Below are 21,970 nucleotides of genomic sequence, written 5' to 3'. Positions count from 1 at the left end.
GGTTGCGATAGGGATCAATGAAGAAGACACAAATAGAAAAGAAATAGGGCTGTTGCTGTCGTCCATGCATGAGCGTACAGACAGCGTTGCCCGGGAAACGCCAGCCGCTTGGATTATGAGCTGATTAGTTCTCGTCCTGCGTGAAGACCCCCCAACCCTTGCTGCCTGCTCTGCCCGGGATACGTGCACGCTACCTGGGCCACGCTCCGGTGAGCAGTACCCACACACAAACGAATCAACTAAGTCTTTACTCTTGAATGCCCATTGTATCCGCTGTAGCCAATACCTTTCCACGTCAACATCTCAATCTTTTCTCCTCTCAGTTGGACTCTTTTCTCTCTCTCTGTGTGCAGGTGTGTCGGCGCCTGTGTGTGTGCGTGTGTGCGTGTGTGTGTGCGTGTGTGTGTGTGGTGGAGTGATGGGGTGGGGGTGCGTAGCGGGGTGCTAATCTTGGCCCTTATCTCAGCCTGCAGCACGGCTCACCATTCCCCTCGCCACAAGCGCCTTATCTGCCATCACTGTCAGTCAGAGCAGATCAGGCAACCTACAGCTGAGTCCAGCAGACCCCGCACCTCCGCTTTCAACCCTGACAAGCAGCGCCTCTATATGTCTATTACTGCACCTGTGTCTCGCCACACGCGGAGCAGGTCATTGTAGGAAAGGTCTGGAAGCATTCGCGGTGTTTATTCTTACCGACAGGTCTGGGTAAATGCTTTTGTTTCAGCACAATTTAGCGTAATGTAGTCTGGATTAGTGTGGACAGGAGTTCAACAAAGGTCCTGTGTATGGGAGTTCTTTTCCGATAAAAAAAAAAAGATGGCAATTAATGTTAAAATTGATGTTTTGTTGTGGAGAATTTTACAGCTTTTAGAATGTTTGTGCTGCATGGCTTTTGATGATATAATAAGTTGCCTGATATCTTCTTTTTTTAGTTTGTTGAGCCAATGATTTTCCCTATGTACTTTTACGACATAAAAATAGCAGAAAGCTACTTCTGCTTTGAGAATACTTGCATTACTGTGGTACTTGGGTGGAGTACGCCGCTAATAGTTTGTGGTTAAGAACATGAGTTTCCTGGGAATGATTTGCAATATTTATCTAAATATTTGCAGATTGTGTTCAATGTGTTCATGAACCCAATCGACTGAAGCACAAAGGAAAAAAATGCTAACTTAAATGAACTAATTGATGTCTTTATTACATGTGGAATGTGGAATGACTTTGAAGAGCTTCTTGGGCTGGCGAGTTACTGGCTGGAGGGAGTACTCAAGGGTATGACACAAAACTTGGACCTAAAGCAGTACTAAGGAACTTGTTTACCTTAATAAATCCTTTTCGTAATCCCTCTGGGGGTAATGCAAGTGTTAATAAGATGATTGGGGGGTCTTTCATCTCCCCCTGGTGTCTCTGGCCAGAAAACCACACTTGCAGCTTTCCCTGCTCCGACACGGAGGCCCCAATACACACTAGTGGAATCATAAAGAAGAAGCTAACAGGCTAACGGGCAAAGCTAACTGCGGGCTAGCGCCACTTAAACAGTATTTACAGCCAAGTTTGAGTGACAAAAATTATCTCCATTATGCAATTGGATGCACAATATCCCTCTCACCTTTTGTCTTTTCTGTCAGCGTCGTATTTACTCTCACGGACAATTAATGAGTAAAAAAACACAACAAGCTACGAGAGAGGAAGCCACTAAATTAAAACATTAGTTGTGGCCCAAACTCTACTAACTTTACTAACTTTACTCACATACTGTATGTGTAGCATTCCAATTCTTCATAGGGATGAGTTCATAGGCACATGTCGCAATTTGCAGGGTCTTTTTCAGGGTCACTTTCACCGAAATGCGGGGAAAAAAAGCCTGCAAGTTCATGATATTTTGATGCTTCTTTATCACTTTTTTTGTCACGCATTGGTTGTGTTTTCATCCTTGTTACCATTGCTATTTTGACGCTTTTTTTCCAAGAAGCTTTTAGATTTGGGTAAAGCCGAACTGGAGAAAATGTGCTCGGTTCAGGTTAGGGTTAAGAGATTTAAAAGAAGAGGACAAATCCACTTTCTTTCCTATACTATATTATAATATAATATAAATAAAAATCAGCCTGTAAGAAAAAAAAAAGGTTGGAAACTATTGGTAGAGTCTGAGGAAACATTTTAAGCACCGGTTGTTGCAATACAGATGGTAGAGGCTTTCTTTCAAATTGAACATGAAGAAAGATCCCTTCCATTTGTGAGTATTTTTGTGCTGCTTGAGAATAATAAGGGCATGGGTAAGTACGCTGACAACACTGTAGCCAATGAAAGACAAACATAGCACTTTATGGAATTTCTGAATTAGTATTCTGTATGGATATTCATAATGGTAATAATGAATAATGATAAGAGTAGATAATAGATATTGGTACGGTACAAATTTGACTCCGACCCTCAACAGAGAGAACTCGTAGACCCCACTCTACGTAATTGTAGCTGAACAACCACGGGGTAAAACTCACACGACTCCCTCGCTAAGTAACTCCCCTTGAAACATAAAAAAAACCTGAAATCTATTAAACACCGCAGAGCTATTTAAGCGACGTCGAAAATGGTCGACAAATTTTGCACACTTGTTCCCCTCATCAGGAGGTGAAAGTGACCTCCCACCAGTGATTGGGCCCAGCACAGAGCAGACATCCGCATTTACATACCCACCCACTAATCAGGACCTCTAATCCACACTGCTGGCATTTCGGTTCAAAAGGCTCATCACGGGGGCCGGCGCACCAGACGCACAACACAAAAGACAAAAAAGACAAAAAAAAAGAAAAAAAAACATCAAATCACACAGACCCCCTTTTGGGCTGGTTTAATATTTTTAAACACGGGTACTTTTATGTGGGGGCAGGTGTGCTCCGGCTCCCTAATGTTGAAGTAATTGTGGATAATGGAGTTTTAAGGACAGCTGCTCATGTGAGTTGAGAGTGGGATTTGGGTGGAGATTTATGGCGGAGGGAGAATAGACAGGAGAAGAGTTGTACAGGTGTGAGCGGAGGAAGGAGAGGAGGAATGAGCAGGTGAGAGGAGAGGAGAGGTGAGGCGCCCGGGCTCGCTCCAAGCGAAGATGAGAGGAAGAGGGAAAGATGACAGATGTTATTGGAAAACTCTATCAACTAACATAGCAGCAATTATTTATGACTGGCTGCACGGTGGAAGATTGGTTTGCTCACACTTGATTAGATTTTAACCTCTGACCCCCCGCCTTTAACCAAGCTCCGTCCGGCTTTACCCAAATCTAAAAGACTGGAGAGCTTAGCCAGTGTAACGCCGTCTTTTTTATCACTTCTTGTGTGTTTTTGTACATTTTTTGTTGTGTTTTCATCTGTTTTTCATCGCATTTTTGTGGCTATTTTGTCACGTTTTCCTCAAGTTTTCCCCATGTATTCATCACGCTTTTATCACGTTTTTGTCAAGTTTTGGTCACGCTTTCCCCTTGTTTTCATCATGTTTTTTGTCACTCTTTTGCTTGTTACTCTTTGTTACTTCACTCGTATTTTTGTCACTTTTTAATTGTGTCATTCTTGCTTTTCTGGCATGTTTTTGTCACTATTTTGACACTTTTTTTTAACAAGCTTTAGATCTGGAAATGGAGAAAATGTGCCTCAGGTGAAGGTTAAGAGATTAAACAGTTGCAAACGTCGCAAAAGAGTGACAAAAGAGCTCCAGATTGTAGATTTGCACCTGAAGAAAAGCAAGGAATATGGCTACTAAACTATACCTACTAAAAACATGTACAATAGAAGATGGATATTAACTCAAGGCTACAATCCGGTGTGGCTTGTTTGCATGCATGAGACATGTTCATTAACATGCACTGTCCCAACCAAATAAACCAATAAAAAAAAATATATATAATACAAATATTGTCACACAAGTAAGTAAAGAAGAATTGATTATGGCGATGCAATGCCTTTTCATGTTTCGAAGAAGATACACCACATATCCAAAATACTGGCAGAAATGTAAACCATGCATTGTCATTGTATTCCAAATAAAAATAATCACAATTATTTCATCTTGACATGCTGTACTGTAATTGTAATAAAAACGGGTGGGATTTCCCAATTGTTACCATAGCTACCATTATTACGCCATTTTAAGTAAGTACTGCTGGCAACAGATTTCAATCTAAGTGGCTCGGACTAAAGGAGTGAAATTGGGTAGTTCATCTTTAACTCATCCATAGAGTGAACTGCGCCAGCGCCTCCCTTGGAAAAGAGGGTTATGGAGGGCACGGGCTGGATGACTAATTGGGGAGGATCTGAAATGAGGCTTGACTTAATCTACCCCCTTGAATCAACTCTGCCCTACAGTATGCGTCAAATGGGCCCCCTAAGTGGTGCTTTTCCATTGATTATACCTTTTCGATGTTGCGCTCCGGCTCCTTGTTGAAAGAATTTGACAAAGGAGAGAGAAAAAGGGGGGAAGGAGAGAAGGGGGGAGGCGCAGGGAGTTCTAAATGGGGTGGTTGAAATAGCGGTCAATACTTATCAGGGGCAAAAAAGTAGTAAAGCATGGAGTGAGTAATATAATATAAACAGATATAGCAAGCAATTTGGGAGGAAAAAGCCAGAGAGGACAGGGTGTGTAAAAAAAAAAAAAGTGTGTGAGCTGGCTGTAAATGCGTCGGTGCGTGCGACTTGGCCTGGCGTGGCACTCTCACTTTATGAGGTGTGGAGGCTGCTCAGACTGCTTTAATGATACACTTTAAAAGGAAAAACTAAAACTGCGGACAGCACCAAGGACTCCCCTCGCCGGACGGTCTATACAGGATCCAACACGCCACAGAGAGCATGCATAAAAACACCTCCAAACCGTATTTTTATGCATGTTTTGGATGTGTTTGGCGGGGCAAAATATAATCTGCCGTTGACCTTGGCAGTTTGTAACTAACTTTAAGCCTATACCCGGGGTTTTCAAGGCTTGTAGCATGATGTACTTTGAATACTACAGTAAAATGACAATAAAAGTTATTTTTTTTGTTAATGAGATTCAAGAGAACATCCTCAGCTCTTTACAGTGGACTAAAAGGCTGGCTTTCAAGGCATATGGTTTATTTATACAGCACATTTCGTACACAAGGCAACTCAATGCACCCTACAAAAGAAGATAAGCGAAATTACAATCAGGTTAAGTTAAGGCACAAAAAAACATCAAGACATGGGAAATACACAGTACACCAGGTCAGGTGCTGGAATTTTTTCTTGGGGACAGGAAGGACGACCGGCAAATTACGCAAAATATGAGCCCAGAGCTCAGTCCATATCTGGTTTAGCTCCATGGTTTGGCCTTGAAGGGAAAGTGTTGACGGTACTAAATCGCAAAACAAAGGCTACCAGTTCTTTTTCCATTACAATAAAGGAAGAGGGATACTTGCACCACAAAATACAAACAATGAAAATACTCTAGAGTTTTGTCATCCTAACAAATAAAGCCGGGGCGTCTGCAGGCCACAAAAAACACTTCTTGATGTTCAGTTTATGGAGCTGTTCAGAAGTGCCAAGCCAAAACACAGGAGGGAAGATAGGGCTAGCAGTGGCTAATGCTAGTAGCTGACAGTCTGTGAAAATTACCTCTCACGACCGCGTTATGCTGTAAAATATTAAATCACGCACGCTCTGCTTGTTTCAGAGGGCTGTCTTGTCTCTCCTCTGGAAGACAGCAGCCGGCAGTCTGTTGACGCCGCATTTAGCACCTCCTTGGCTTCCTTTGGCCAAGGGAGTAAGAAAATAGTACCTGCTCTGATGTGCTGGCACCATATAGAAAAGCTCGAAAGGGTATGTATTAAATGCACATAAGCTCTCAGGACAAAAAGCTATGGTTGTAATCCTGTTTTTAAATTTATCATCAAACCAACTTCCATTTGTCCATATTTCATGCCATTACTGATTATTTAGCAAACTGATATCTACTACATTATACAACATTTACTAACAGTCCCAGCAGAGCCGTATCGTCTGGCTTGCATTCCGACACATGTTTCTACGCCCGGGCCGACATACCTGTACACATGTTGTATATGATCGCGGGCCATAAAGTGACAGTGGGCAAGTCAAGAGGTGAAATTAGCTGTCAGAGCCCGCGAAGTCTCCTCAGATGTGCCCCGCGAGCCCGGCCACTCCGCTCACACCACAAGGTCTCTTACTCACACCCCTCTCACCTATCACTGTAACCTCTCAGAGGAGAACACAGCGCACTAATGCAATATTGATCTGACAATATGCTGTGTGTAAGTGTGTGTGTAAGTTACCAATGAAAAAGCGTGTGCGCCGGCCTTTTTGTACAAGCCAGGGAGCTGTGAGAACTTTGTTATTGTACGTTGGCTCGCCCGTGTGTGTGTGTGTGTGTGTGTGTGTGTGTGTGTGTGTGTGTGTGTGTGCGTGTGTGTGTGTGTGTGTGTGTGTGTGTGTGTGTGTGTGTTCGTCCGTGCGTGCGTGTGTGTGTGTGTGTGTGCGTGTGTGTGTGTCCGTGCGTGTGTGCGTGTGTGTGTGTGTGTGTGTGTGCGTGTGTGTGCCTGAACGTCTATGCGAAGTGGCTTGGCGAGATATGTATTAATAAGCAGGAGGGGGAAGTGTTAGCCTTGATGCTATTCCCGACACCTTGCTGTCAGTAGCTCCTTGTGCAGTGGCGGGTCGATTGAAGGCAAACTTGAGCCGCAAATTCTCCATCACAACTTTCTACTCCTTTGTATCGAGCATGTGTTCCCTCAAGCTTTTTTCCTGCTCATTAGGAAACACAGTGTTACATGAGTGCCCATTAGTTACAGGTCAAAATTCTCCCCAAGCAGACTTTTGTAAGCTAGTTAGAGAAGTAGAAAAAGCTGCATTTAGAAGAGTAGTGGAATAAAACAAGTAGAGCTAGACAATGACTTCTAAGGTCTTTAGCATGGGCAGCCACCCTAATTAATGTGTTTTTCCCACAGTTGGTGGATTTTACTTTATTCGTTTTTTATTATTATTAAATGGTTTACTTGTTAATTATGACAATCGTATCCTGGAGCAGCAAATAATCAGTTATTTTATTATTTCAGCCTGTCTTTACTACTGCGACAGAGAACCGGGGTTTACAATATCAGTGCATTTACCCCCAAACTAGACGGATCAAATCCTCGTTTTGGCACGACATATTTATCATTGCGAGATAGGTCAAACACCTTATTTGTGTGAAGACAAATTACACTCTGTGAAAGATGAAGTTCCAGGCATTGTAATTAAGCAAACAGAAATTAATTGAATACACGACTGAATTCAAATTGATAGACACGCAGCCAATCAGCGAAACGTGCCAGGTCTGATGCAATTTAGACAGCATAGAGAGAAGCAAACCGCAGCATAAAGCCTCTTCCCTTTTGTGAAAACATCTACAAGTGTATCCAATACGATATAACTCGAAATTGTCCATGAACTTGCCTACAGAAAAAATACAACAGCAACAAAAAATATTATAGAGACTCAAACACTACAAAACATTTGACTGTCGCAATAAAACATTATTTTCAATAGGCTTTCTCTAAACGCATATATCATAAAACAAGGCATGGAAAGACAATATGTAAATCTGTTCAAATTAGTTTGCATTGGGAAATTGAAAAAAAGAAAGAAAGATTGGGTCAAAATGACAGGCAGAAAAATCAGCAAACTATGCTGAGACAGGTTAGTTTTACTCTACTGATGATGTGCTCTATAGGCATTAATAAGCCTTTTTCTTCTCAAACTATTCCTAACTTGGAAACTATCCAAATGTTAGTCTTGAATTGGACTCGTCTCCGTTCATAGATGAAGGCTATTTTAATATTGCACAGTATTGCACTACCCCTGGAGGTAATTTTATATCGTTTTGACATTGAGTTATAGACTACCTCCATTCATTTCAAACACAGGAATTGCTTTTATTCCCAATATGACTGTAAAGAATGAAGCCGACTTGAAAAGGGAAAAGTTAAAAGAAGAATAAATCCATCGCAGCAGGAGATGTGTGGCCTTCATATCCTCCCGAAATCCTAAGCGCAGCAATAAGAGCAAAAATATCAGCATTGTTTCAGATCTTTATGGAAATGTTGCTTATTAAAATGAGCCGCCCGCATGTAAAAAACACTCCATACTTCAGCCCAGAGCTCGCAGCGGAATGACTGAATGTCTGTGCAAATGGCCCCCGCTTAGGTTTCCAAAACTTCAAGTAATGTTTATGAGGTAAGCAGGGATGCAAAACACAATTGTATAAACGTCTCCTGCAGCCTGGGACAAACAAATACAGTGATGGATAAACTGCGAGGGGTAAAACAACTGGATTCAACACAGCTATGGCTTCTCTGTCCGTCAACTATATTGCTTTTAGCAGGAAAAGCACCTATGAAGTTAACTGGAAATATTTTTCAAGTTTCTTTGTTTGCTTTTCTTCCAGATTACCGAGTACATTGCAGTGTCTTGAGCTGCTTTTTGAATGAGTCCACAGCATCAGCCATACGGAGGGACAGGGGTGAGTCATTCCAGGGTCTGGGGTTTTAAAACGATTCTTGGGACCTTCAGAAGACCCTGGCCTGAAGGTCGAAGGGTGCGCACCCCCCCGTACATCGCAGTATATTCAGCAGTATACAGGGGCACGCCAAGCTACTCTGTGCTCTCTTTCTTTCAGCAGAGACATACTTGAAGCAAAAAAGTAATCATTTTTGTTTTGGCTACATTTAGTGTTTATGGCCCAATCGTTGGGTTGGGGTTTGGGATATTCACCTTATTCCGGAAGTTCCCGCGGCATGAATTGTGTACGCCCCTTCTCTCCTATCAGTTAACATTGGACTGGAGAAGTCAAGATAAGATCAGTTACTAAACGAAAACAAAGCCGATTTTAGGCCGCGCAGAGAAACAATGCAGTGTTGACTTGTTGGCGCAAATGAACATTGGACATTTTACACAAATCAATCTACTAAACCTCAGATTTTAGCAGCGAATATTTTCCCTTGTTCTCCGCTTAATAAACGGGCTTCGTGCTCGACTGGTAGTGACCATACAAAGGAAGTGCCAAGACAAGGCAAAAAGAGGCAAAAGTGGGCGGGGCGGAATAAGGTGAATAGGCAGGGCTACAAAACTGACTTTTTTTTACTCATTAATTGTCCGTGAGAGTAAATACTACGCACAGAAAAGACAAAGGGAGAGAAGGATATTGTACGTCCAATTACACAATGGAGATCTTTTTTTTTTCACTCAAAACTGGCTGTAAATACGGTTTAAGTGATCCATTAGTGTGTATTGGTGACTCCGACCCGGAGGCAGGAAAGCTGCAAGTGTGGTTTTCTGGCCAGAGACACCAGGGGGAGATGAAAGACCCACCAATCATCCCATTAACACTTGCATTACCCCCAGAGGGACTATGGAAAAGAGTTATTAAGGTAAACAAGTTACTTAGTGCTGCTTTATTTTGTATTGATTATTGCTAAATAAAGAATTGTACACTTTTTCTACTATTTCTTGTTTTTTTTTTCTTTTGTTACCAGACCTACCTGTCCTTTATTTCATAGGGAAACCCTCAGCTAACTTAATAAAGATATAAAGATTAAATGGTTACTGAGCAGACCAGTGTCCACAACACGTTAGAGAGGTTACAGACAGTTTGTGGTCTATGCAAAATTTGAATGGAAGGTGATGTGGGCTGTCTTGAACGTACCTGTACAATCTGAAGTCTGTCGCGATCGGTCTTATTGACGCAAAAACAGAATTGCAATAATCAATTCTAGACGTGATGAAAGATGATCATTTCGAAATCCAATCGTCACATCATTCTCATTACTTTAGAGACACTTCGCAGACGATAAACAGTTCGGGAGTGACCCTCCAAAGACAGAGCAAGATCAAACACAACCCCAAGGAAACGCACTGACTTCATACTTCACGGCTCAGATAATTAACAGAACACAGACAAAGTGCCGCATGCATTTATTTATTTGCCTTGGTTTTCGTTGGACGCGGCTTGATCCGGGCTTTGTTTTTTTCATAATTGTGCCCCATTGCCGAAAATAAGAGGCCAAATGTACTCCAAAAAGGTCTCAGTAATGAATGAAATCATCTAAAAAGGATCAGCGTTGTTTCCAATCTTTATGGGAACGTTCCCTCTCTCTCTCTCTCTCTTCTTTTTTAATGCACGCGAAAACACCGCGAGCTTCAGGCACAATAAATGCCTTTCGCTCACACTTCTGAAAACTTCCCCCTGATGTTTACGAGCTCACAGCACAATCTCACGCAAACACATTTCGCGCACACAACATGCCATGCAAAATACTACTTCATATAAACTGACTTGTTGCCAGAGCCCGAGCAGCAGCAGTCAGTCCCAATGCAATAAAACAGGCCCCGGCTAACTAATGGAAGCACCCACGCAAAACATACTTTTTTTTTTTTTATCGCGCACCACCTTCACCAAACAAACACACTCTCGTCTTCTTTGTCCCAGCCCACTCATTGCTCGTTAGCGCCTTGTTTTTCTGTGTTGCTTTAGCTGTGACACACTTCTTCCCCAGCTCTACTTTTTCTCTCTCTCACTTTTTTTTTTTCTTCTTCTTCTTTCTCCCTCCGCTCTATCTGCTGAGAACGCATGCACAAGCCAGCCAGCGAGCCCGAGCGTGCGCCGAAAATACCTCACTTAACAAACTCCTCTGATTACAGTTTGACTTTCTCACCATCACGGGCTCCTCTCCCTTCTGTCTTTAATCAGCATGTAAACAAGCGCAAGGTCGTTTTGGTTTTCTTTAAAAGGGAAGCAGGGTATAGCCAGATAAGGAGGCAGCACGCCGTAGTTAATCCTTTGGACACGCTGATGGAGGAGTTTGTCCCCGGCGAAGCTCGGTTGCTAATTATGCGCGTGGTGCAAGCCTTTCCTTTCGGCGCTTCGTCCCTGTCATGGTGACTCATCAATCTCTCTCTTTGTTCTATATTTTGTTCTATCTCTTTGTTTTGTTTTCTGTTGTGTCTTTTCCCATTGTTGTTATAATGTGCTGGGGGAGCTGCATAAATTATACTGCATGTTTTTTTTTTCCTATACGTTTTCATCTCATCTGGAAACTTTTATTTTTGAAATCTATTCCCATCTGAAAATATGAAATGATAGAAAAATTGTGATACATTTATGTCACTGATCTAAATAAACTTAATGTACGTTTTAGCTGTCACATAACCTAAGCAATTAAATGAGGGAAACATACCAACTTTCCCTTCCTAGTTTCTTCTCTGCTTTGAACAAACACATATAGATGGCTTTGGTGCCTTTCTGGATTTTTTTTTTTTTTCAAACCACATCTGTCTGTTGCACAAAAGACCGCGCTACCATCTGAATGTGGGCTGTCAACATCTGTTTGCGATGAGACAACGCTTTCCCTTCACCCAGACGCCTTTCAACTACCTGACTCACAGATTAGCACCTTGTTTGTCTTAGATTTAATTGGCTTTATCCCAAGACTTCTTCTCTTTTTTTTTTTTTTTTTCTTTCTGGGAGGCAAAAATACGCTCCAGAACATTATTTTTTTAACCGTTTGTTTATCCCATTTCTTGAGCCGTTTCCCTGCCAAAAAGCCCAAACTCAACGCAATCAGATCTTTGATGTTTAATTGGTTTAGGAAATGTCATATCTGGCTGCGTGGCGTAACGGAGAGACAGTGATCGAGGCTCACGCGGAACACTAAAAGCATCATTCCTCAAGGTATGACAGTGCACAAGGCTCATTTCCATCGCTGCCTTTGCTATTTGTCAGCCTTCTCCTCTTCGCCGGTGAAGCAGCAATGTTAACAATGCTGTCCCCACATTTACCAGTTCTGCCTCATTACGGCTAAAGAAGTGCATGAATTAGCACAGGAGCGCAGGCACACAGGCTGACACACTGACAAGAGACGGGAACAGAGGGCGCCCTGAGGACAAGACAGATTTTAGTACAAATATGTACGTAAATATAAAGAGACATAATGTAAACCCAAGGCTTCTGCAGCAGAGAAAAGTAGGCTATCGGGTTTTGTTTTAATATTATTGTAGGTAAAACAGAAATGCTAAAAAAAAAAGTGCTACAGCTAGACAAAACAAAAATAAAATATGGACAAAAGTAAAGTGCTATGAGGTTTAACCATTTTTTCTTTCCTTAGCTTAGACGAGTTGATTCGTACCTGTCTGGTCTTTGTCTGTGCGCTCAGTCACGCAAATGTTATTAGCATTTAGCCTCTCCCAGCATAAGTATAGCCCCAAACTGGGGTGAAGTTAGAAGCAACCAAGCTCTTCAATGTTTCCCATATTTAAATACAGTTATATATATATACAGTTATAGTTACACAAAAATAAAGCGGATAAAAAGGGACACTATATTGCGAGGCGTGATCACCCCAGTTTGGAGCTATACCTTTGATGGGAGATGCATAATGCTAACAACATTTGCATGACCGAGCGTATACACAAAGACCAGACAGGTATGAATAAACTTGAATAAACATATCTCAGTATGGAAAAACGGTGGCCTATTCCCTGAAATAACATATCACTATCATGCAATTCAATATGTAAAACAATGTGTTTATGAAAAAACACATTTTTGTTTTGTTGGCGAAGCTAAAAGGAAGTTATAAGTCAAATGATGTTTAAATTGAATATGCCTTCTTGTACTTGAATATTCCTCCTAAAATGCTTGTATTGTAGAAAGAACAAGTTCAAGATCAAAAGGACAAACGGTGCAGGTTGTAATGTCCTTTTGTGCCGTGAGCCTTTAAAGTGCTATCTGCGCTGCTCATCTGTGAGCTGCCTCTGGCCTGCCATCTTTATAGGTCATTTATTGGCTCTGTACAGCAGCTCTGTTTGTGCCCAGTCCTGGCACTGAGTGAAGAATAAAAACAGCTATTCTAGCATGTCCGCCCCTCTGCCTGTCACTATTAACATTTTGCTCTCTCCAAGGTTGAAAATCCCATCAGATGAACAAAATTAATTTTTGTGCAATATTCAGGGCCACCAACCACATAATAAAAGACGCGACTGAGCATCCCTCGTTTGTGATTCCATTCACTCCCTAATCGGTGCGATGGCTTGCACTGTGCTGTAGCTTAGTAAAGGCTTTCTTCTCAAGGGGATAAGAAAAACAATGGGGCTTTCTAATTTCTTTCTTAACACGAGCCACAGAAAGAAAATGATATAGACATAATTGATGATGAGGAGAACGAGGGGAGCTTTTGCAGAGGTCTCACGTCCACTGGCCATGCCGGGTTTTTTTTCTCTCATAATAGCAGACGCTTAGGGGCATTGGAGGTTGACAAATCTGGCACAGAGGACAAATTGATCGGTAACAGAACACAATTTGTCCCTTAAAAGAATGGGCAACAGCCGTGTGTGGCTTGTGTTATTAGTTTAAACTGCATGTCTGTCCAGGACGGGACTTACTGTGCTGGAGCTGAGTTTTGATAGGGCACCATCAGAAAACAGAACTCTGCCGACACAACAACTTGAGTCCATAAAGGCACATATTCTGCCGGAGCATTTAAGTATTTATCCAAAATAATTGATTGAATGAACAAAAAAATACGGCTCAAATGGTTGGCAGTTTTCCTAGCAACGTAGCCACTTTATTTTCAAAAGAGCATCTGGTTTTCTATTGACATCACAACTTTCTAAAGAGTAATAGTCGGTAACTGTCAAACTGCAAATATTTTTATTTTAGGTTTTGGCTATTATTTCAGTCATTACTGGGAGAATCCACATGAAACGAAAACTGTCTCAAAGTTCAACGTCTTCTCTGTCAGCTCATACAGTATAAACTAAAGTCCACTTGTTTTCTCTGTAATGTGTCCAAAAGTGGTGATAAGATTGAAAAACATCAGCGTGATGTTGGTCAGGCATAAAAGTAGTAATATGGCGGGTTTGTGAATCCAATCCAACAAAAACTGTATCTCTCCCATAGAGTTGTATTGTCCCCTGCCCTCAACTACTAGGGCTATTATCAGTTTAGTAGCTAACTGTTGGTTTGTCTGCAAAGGGCACTAATTCTCAATCTTCTGTGTTCGTTTTATCAGTTCCTTTCTTCTTCTCAGGTATGTGTGTTTCAGACCATGTGTTTCTTTGTTATTTGGCCTAACAGTTATGCCCATTGGAACTTGCTGAGATGACGTTGTAACCCTGAGTCTGTAACCCCTGTGCAGAATAAGAAAAGTGTGGCTGGCTGAGGGTTCTGATCATGTCCATGTAAACTTTCTGACTAAATGATACAGCTTTGTCTTCAATCTGTACAAACAGGGCTGCCGACTTATCAGCCCTGGGTGCGGCGCAAGTAATTATTGGGATGTTACAGTACAGTTTTATGTCTTTTGCTTGTTTATGGCTCATTGTGCTATGGTTGTTTGTAGTGAAGTTCAATACTTTTTGTGAATATAAATCTATCTGGAGTTCTATTTTGGGCTAACCTGCTGATTTGACTTTTAACACAATGCATTGTTTTTTGTTTGCAACCATTTACCAACTAAAAGATAGCACCAGTAAAAAGAACAAGGGAGCGAGGTTTTTTTTTCAACAAAATCTTCACAGTCAATACCGAGGTCAGGTAGTGCTGGCACTCAGAAACCAAGAAATGGATCCCAAGGAGAAAAAAAAAATCCATACCCTGAAAATGACAAGTGTAAGGTTATGGTGCCACTTAACACTCAGCACATTTTGTGGAGAAAATGTGCCGAAACACAATGGGGCTGAGTTCTGTGGAGAGCTGAGAAGCTTAGGGAGCCAAGGGTGAGAACAGAGACAAAAAGGAAGCTATGCACATATACACATTCTCTTTTCTAGGGAATTTTAATTGGCTTTTGAGCCTCAGCAGCAGCCAATTAGCATGCTTGTTACATGTGAACACTGGAGATAATTGGCCAGAGAGGAAGCCATGCACTGGCCAGGAATCATCTCCACATTCCAGACTCCAGGGAAACAAAAGACAAAGAGCAGTGTTGTGCTTAATGTGGGCATCCAACAACTAATCAAAGAGTCAAAACTAGAATTTTTTTATTCATCCATTAAATAATCCATTACATTATAATTCAAATATTCTATTGTTGATTATTTAACAATCTATCTGGAGTGTACTGTATTTGTCATAGTATACTTATCGGTAGCCCACTGAATTTGGGTGGGCAGACCAAAAATATAGATGTATTGTTTATTAGTAGATGTGATTGGGTGGGCACATGCTGAACCCATCCTTGTCCACAGCTAGAGCCAACTCTGAAGACAGTACTGAAAGAGTTTTTTTTTAACAAATGTTGTGTGTGCTGCGCAGTAACCAAAAGGTTAGTGGCTGATTCCTGCAACATAACATCAGTACATCTTACGGCTTAGTGCTCTGTTGTATTATCTGTAATGTCATGCTTGTTTTAGTTGATACAATTGAGTGGAACTGTGGCACAGGTAGCCCTCTTTCCTCACTCCTAATTCCCAGTGACTAAGTTTGCATGTTCTATCTCTGGGTTTATCATCATAATATGTTTACAAGCATCAGTCTCACATGTGTTCACAACATGCACTGCCACGACCAAAACCAACAAATAAAGAAGTGTGTAATTGACGTAGTTACACAGTTTTTTTTAGGATCCCCAAGAATTTTAGGACCCACGGTAAACTGCTGTCACGTCTCATGAGCCATAGTGTTTGTGTTCTCAATGGTGCACACTCATCAGTAAAGGCGAAAGAAAGCTAAAGGAAGAGTCCCAAAAGAACCATGTGCAGCGCAACTGTGCGAGCATATGGAAATCAGCTGATAGTCTAGTTTGATTTGTTTAGGTCACTCTTGAAATTATGGTGAATGATCAGGAACAAATGAGAGAGGAATTATTTTATTATAGAAGATCTTTTGAAAACATTCACACCAATTCCTTTAGATAAGATTAGATGGCAATAGCATTCTATAGCCTATTCATTATTTATAAAATCATTATTATACATTTAAAAGTAGGTTTTCAGTTAAAACAGCCTTAAATAAAAATAAAAATGTACATATAATTTAATGTAATGTGTATATTGTATAAAGGTTTTGAGAAATTCTCAGTAATTTCAATAATCGTGACTAATCATTAAGTCAATATTTTTTCTCAGAATAATCATGAATCAAACATTTGAAAAAGTATGGTCCTTCTGTAACCGCATCTAATGCAATAAACAATCCATGTGATATATTGTCACTTGTTATCCTGCCCAGCCATACACTACCACCTTCCCCTTCCTACAATACAACAATCCTAATGTGCCTGTTCACGCAATAAGTTCAACAAGGGCGAGAATGCACACCTCTGATTACATTTACAGTAAGATGTAGCAACAAGATCTGATGCACAGGACATCGAGCGCTCATTACGCTCTTTACATGCAATTAATCAAACAATGTAAACAGAGCTTGCCTCAGCCACAACAGACAGTGCTGGATTCCCCGGCGACACCCAGAACGCTTTACACACACTACAAGATTTAGTAAATAAGCCAATGAAGTGACTGATGACGGTGTGAACATTCACAGTCAATCTGGAGCTGATTTAAGATGGTGGCACCCTGCTGAGAGAACACACACACATAAATACCAGTGCCTGCTCGCGGTCTCGCTGCCAGGCCTATATCTGTGGAGCTCTGCCAACATGTAAATACCTGCGTCCCAGAGAGGAGGCACAAAAAAAGGTAGGAATGTTTAGGCAATCTTTACTGTTTACAATGAAACATCTCATTTCCTGTCTGTAATTTTACTCTCAATTGAGCACTTCTGCACAATTTATTTGTTCATCTCAGTCAATTATACAATGCTATACAGTTTGCTCTTTCTGACACAATATGGAAATTGTACAGGTATATGTTGGTTACTATTGATTGATCGTTGAGTCAAAACCGACATGGAAGCCAGGATCATATTATTATTGAAGCAACTTTCCTTTTGGGGTTATAGTGCCTCCAAGGTTGCCTGCCACAGCAAATTATCTGTTAATAATGTTATGCACTTATTGATTTGGTTCATTGTTTGAAGATGAAGGCCATTTTTGACATACAGAGCCCATTTACCATAGTTTGGGCCTGACACACTTGTGAGCCCCTATTGGCTTTGTACTTCAGCTACTTTCTGAATTCCCACCAGCAAAGTTTATTCTAGGTTTACCAAGAATAATGTCAAAACAACTCACTAGAGTCTTTTTGTGTGTGTGTGTGTGTGGTCATATTGTTTTGTTTTTGTTTTATGTTTTGTCCTTAATAATCAGAAACCTGTCTTGCCTTGCAATGTTTGCTTGGAAAAGTTTCCTCTTCGCCTCAACCTAAACATTTACATGTGCCTTGTAGAAAGAGAAACTATAGCATTTATGCAGAGAGTCAGCAACAACATAGCTCAAAATTAATAATCCCATCAGCAATACAAATCATGAACAAGTAGTAGTATGTATCTATGTATCTATGTATGTATCTATCTATCTATGTATCTATGTATGTATCTATCTATCTATCTATCTATCTATCTATCTATCTATCTATCTATCTATCTATCTATCTATCTATCTATCTATCTATCTATCTATCAAGATAAATATATACTCTGTACTTCAATACATTTCTAAAAAGGCTCCAAAGTGCCATTTGGCCATGTTTTTTCTTTATTTGAAAAACGTAATAATGCACATTCTATGAACAGTAGGTGGCGCTGTGCAGATGTTCGGTCAAATGCCACCGACTCACAATGAGAAAGAAGTTTTATCCATGTCATGTTGCTGTGTATAGGGCGAATTCGGACACAGTGTTTGTGTCTAAAGGATTTGTACTTTCTACCTTGAATACTTCACATAAGTACTAATTTGACAGAGCGACTTTTACTGTTATTTGTACTCTTACCCAAGTAATGAAATCAGGTACTTGGACCACCTCAGCGTTTATGAGATCTCTACGGTCTCTTGGCCATTCACAACAATCTCCATCAATATTTTCCACACTGATGGAGCGAGGAGGCTGTGCCAGACTAGGCTCTATCTCTATGTCTGCCTAGCTCAGGACCTATTTACCATGAATATATGCATTTGAAAACGGTATATATAACATAATTGACATAAGTGAATAAGTCAGGTCTATTATATTTGATTCCTTCATTCATTAAAGCACTACATTTGAATAACGTGGCAGCTCCTAAGAATAGTAGCTATTTTTTAAATGCCAGATGTCTCACTGGAACAAAATTAGCATTTCGGCTGCCCCGACAGTCACACACAAGCAAGTCCCAAGCAGACTGCACAATAACGCGGCCAACACACTGGAAGAAAACACAGTGAAATGGCAGCATTATACGAGTGAGCATTTCAAACCGGCAGGCCATGACAATGACAATGAGGCTTGTCCAGAAGTGTCTTCTTAAGCCTATTCAATCATTTCCAGGACAAAATTATGCTTTTCTAAATGCGGTGCTGTTCGAAAGCACCAAAATTACTCGGAGCCAGTACCCAACATTGAGAGCGTGATGCTTCTTTTATACTTGTATTATAAGTAAATATGTAGTTACTGACTGAAGTGTCATGAAGACATTTCCAATAAAACTGAAAATAGCTAATTATCACGGTAAATGCATAATAAAGTGTCGAGAAATAGGTAAAAGCATTTCAATGAACAAATATTAGCCATTGTTGACTTTGGATTCCCTGGTTGCTACTCTATTTTAATTAGATTCCAGGATAGTATTTGCATTTACATAAAACATATTTACTGTCCACTCGTTCTGAAAGTGTTCCTGCAGAGTTGAGGTAAAAGATAATTCAAATCAACAGCCTATATTCTCTGCCTAGAAGACTCAAGTCGTCTTACACAAGTGTCGCCATACGCTACCATCTATTTCACAATGGTCTGTGATTACGACTATGAATTTTCACAGTGTTTCAACTTGTAGCGTTGATGTGTGGCCAGCGACCACACACAAGCTCGTCCAAAGCAGACTCCAAAAACCGCACAGCCAAAAACACTGGAGAGAAAACACAGTGAGATGGCAGCATTATAAGAGTGAGCATTTCAAACCATCAGGCCATGACGATGACAATGAGGCTTGTCCAGAAGTGTCACCTCGCCCTGATTTTTTTTTTCTTCCGTTAGTGCTTCTTTGCTCCCTCTTTCCTCCTCCGTCCCCTCACCCTCGCACACAGTGAAGACAGCACATCTTTATTAGGCCTCTGTATGCAGCCCGTGCTCTGCCTGAGATTGCAGCGCTGACCCCTCGCTGTGAGCCGTACAGGGGGAAATGTTTACGCAAACCCCACAGTACATGCCATTAACCTCTTTGGAGACACAAGGCAAACAAGAATGTGCTTTCGCCAGGGCACACAATCGAGCCGGGAACAACCTATCCAGGACCATCATGACAATCATCTCATTACGGAGCAGTGGGTGGCAGTAATGACCCGGAGAGCCCTGTCTCCGAGGGACATTTTCTCTGCGGTGCACCAGTGTGTCTAACACTTAGTGAAGTACCGCTGAAATGCAGTCGAGTGCAAACAACTTATTAAGACGACGCGTGGAGCTATATGGAGCTGCCTGCACTGGGAGCGTCAACGCAATCAAATGCTGGAGCTGTGCAAATAAACATTTAGCAACATGTAGGTGGCAGAAATATATCATAGCTTTGTGATATACAGCCGTGCTTTCCTCTGGGGGCTTTATGTGGATGTTACTGTACGGTAATTACCATATGAATTGTGTTGCATATTTATCTATTAAAGCAGAACTAAGTAACTCATGCCCCTAGAGGCCATAAGCGCCACTGCAGGTGTCGTAGCATGTTGCGTTTTTTTCACTCATTTATTGTCCGTGAGAGTAAATACTAAGCTGACAGAAAAGACAAAGGGAGAGAGGGATATTGTACATATATATTGTAAGGATAATATTTTTCACTCAAACTTGGCTGTAAACATTGCTAAAGTGTCGCTAGGCCACAATTAGCTTTGCCTGTTAGCCGTGATTTTATTAGTGTGTATTGCGCCGGAGGCAGGAAAGTTGCAAGGGTGGTTTTCTGGACAGAGATTCCAGGGGGAATCCCCAATCATCCCATCAACACTTGTATCACCCCGAGAGGGACTACGAAGAGGATTTATTATGGTAAACAAGTTACAAGTTCTTCATTAATATCAAAATAACCAGCACATTCTTTTGCTTGCGATATTTCACCCAGATTTCATCTATTTACTGTGTTCAGTCTAGCTTTTCCAAAAAGTTCCCAATGTTCTTCTGATGTACAAACAAATACAGTAACAAATTATTTTAAAATAGTTGTGGTTTGTATTCATTCTTCTTCTACACATGCCTAAGTGGAGATGACGGTTTATCAAAATTATTTGGCATGCTACCTCCTTGGACAGCGATTCATAACACGCTATAGTCTGACTTTTTTACTACTGAAAATCCAACTTGGATCGCAACAACACAAAACACAACTCTCTGTATCTTCCCCATGTATTCCCTGATGGCGCTCCTCATCTCCCGAGAGATTTGAATTGATATCCAGAGATTGGGATTAAATCCGCAACCTCGGAGGGGGGTCTCGGTGTGTGGTAAGAGGTACGAGGAAAGACGAGGGGGGGTGTGGGTATAAGGAGCTGGTGAATCTGCTTCTCCTACTTAGTGGCCCGTGGGTGTAATTCAATCACACCTCGATAATTCCCCTGATGTGAGAGCCCAATCCCCACTACAGCGCTCAAGTGCAGACAGACAGCAACAGCTCAGCCTCATCCCACACCGAGGGCCTCCTCCTGGGTGGGCTTAAAAATCTACAGCCATGGCCGCAATTTACCTGTGTCATTTAAATGGGTCCATTATTTTAATTGAAAAAGTTGCCTTGCCGCCAAAGGCAAACAATAACAGCACTGAGTAAAAAAAAAAAAAAAAAAAAAAGGAAATAAAAGCAAAACAGCAGATGGTGATATACATGGCAAAAATGATTGTTTATACTTACTGTTTGATTATATGTGATAATGAAAGTGTGATTCCTCAAGGCAATTAGAGTGTGTGGCAGCCATATTGTGAGAGGACAGGGGAAGGACGACACAGCCTGTTATGAAGGAGCGCTTATCAAATATCTCCGCCGGGGTGATTAGTGTAATAAGACACTGCAAGGTGAGATAGGCCACTCGCACTGTTTTATGTCTGCTCATGCGTGGGGGGGTTGCGAGTCTGTGTGTGTGTGTGTGTGTGTGTGTGTGTGTGTGGTGTGTGTGTGTGTGTGCGTGTTGAGTGGAAACGAGGGGAGTAAGAAACCTGCGCTCATTCCAAGCCCTAATTTAGCAACCATTGGTCACTGGCCAAACAAGGATGCTAATAAAACTCCTTAGCATAACATGTTGTTGGATACCTGCGCCTCAATTTGTAGCTATTACCGATTAGTGATGGTAGTTATCAAAATCGACCGTCCAAATTTTCTGAGGAACGCAGGAACCTATTGTTAGAAAAAAAAAAACACATTTTGGTGGATGTTCCCTGCCAGCACAGCAAGTGAATTACTTGAGTAGAACTGTGTGGTTGGAGTTAAAAGCAATGATTTGGATTAGGGCTGTACAATGCATCAGCAAGTTATCATTATTATGTGACCCCTGAGGTCTTCAATCAGACGGGGATGTTCACTTTTGTAGGAAACACAGCCTAAAACAAAAACCTGTATTGATTATTCTTTAATGTATTTCCATTTTTGTCTTTTTTCTTGGTTTGACATAATATGATGGGGGGGGGGGGGAATCAGCTTGGAATAATAAAATACTTTGTTGATCCTGCTGCAATATTATTATGGCAACATTCAAGACAGTGATCACTGTTTTTCTCATATTGTACAGCCTTAGATCGGTTGTGTTTATCTAAGATGTATCGGAAAGGGATAAAGTGAGTGAAGTGTTCTGAAGAATATGTGTTATATATATTCTGCTTTATTTCAATTGGTTGGAAAAAAAAATGGCTTCCTTATA

The 21,970-nt window shown here is 41.1% G+C and overlaps 1 protein-coding gene across 7 annotated transcripts in view; it reads right to left on the bottom strand.

Moving 5' to 3' along the window:
* Nucleotides 1-21,970, bottom strand: part of celf6 (CUGBP Elav-like family member 6) — a 153,587-nt gene that overhangs the window by 123,605 nt on the left and 8,012 nt on the right. The gene's annotated exons all lie outside the window — the stretch shown is intronic.

Source organism: Gobius niger, assembly GCF_951799975.1.
Source record: "Gobius niger genome assembly, chromosome: 4".
Classification (NCBI taxonomy): Eukaryota; Metazoa; Chordata; class Actinopteri; order Gobiiformes; family Gobiidae; genus Gobius; species Gobius niger.
This window is presented reverse-complemented; position numbering and strand designations above follow the sequence as displayed.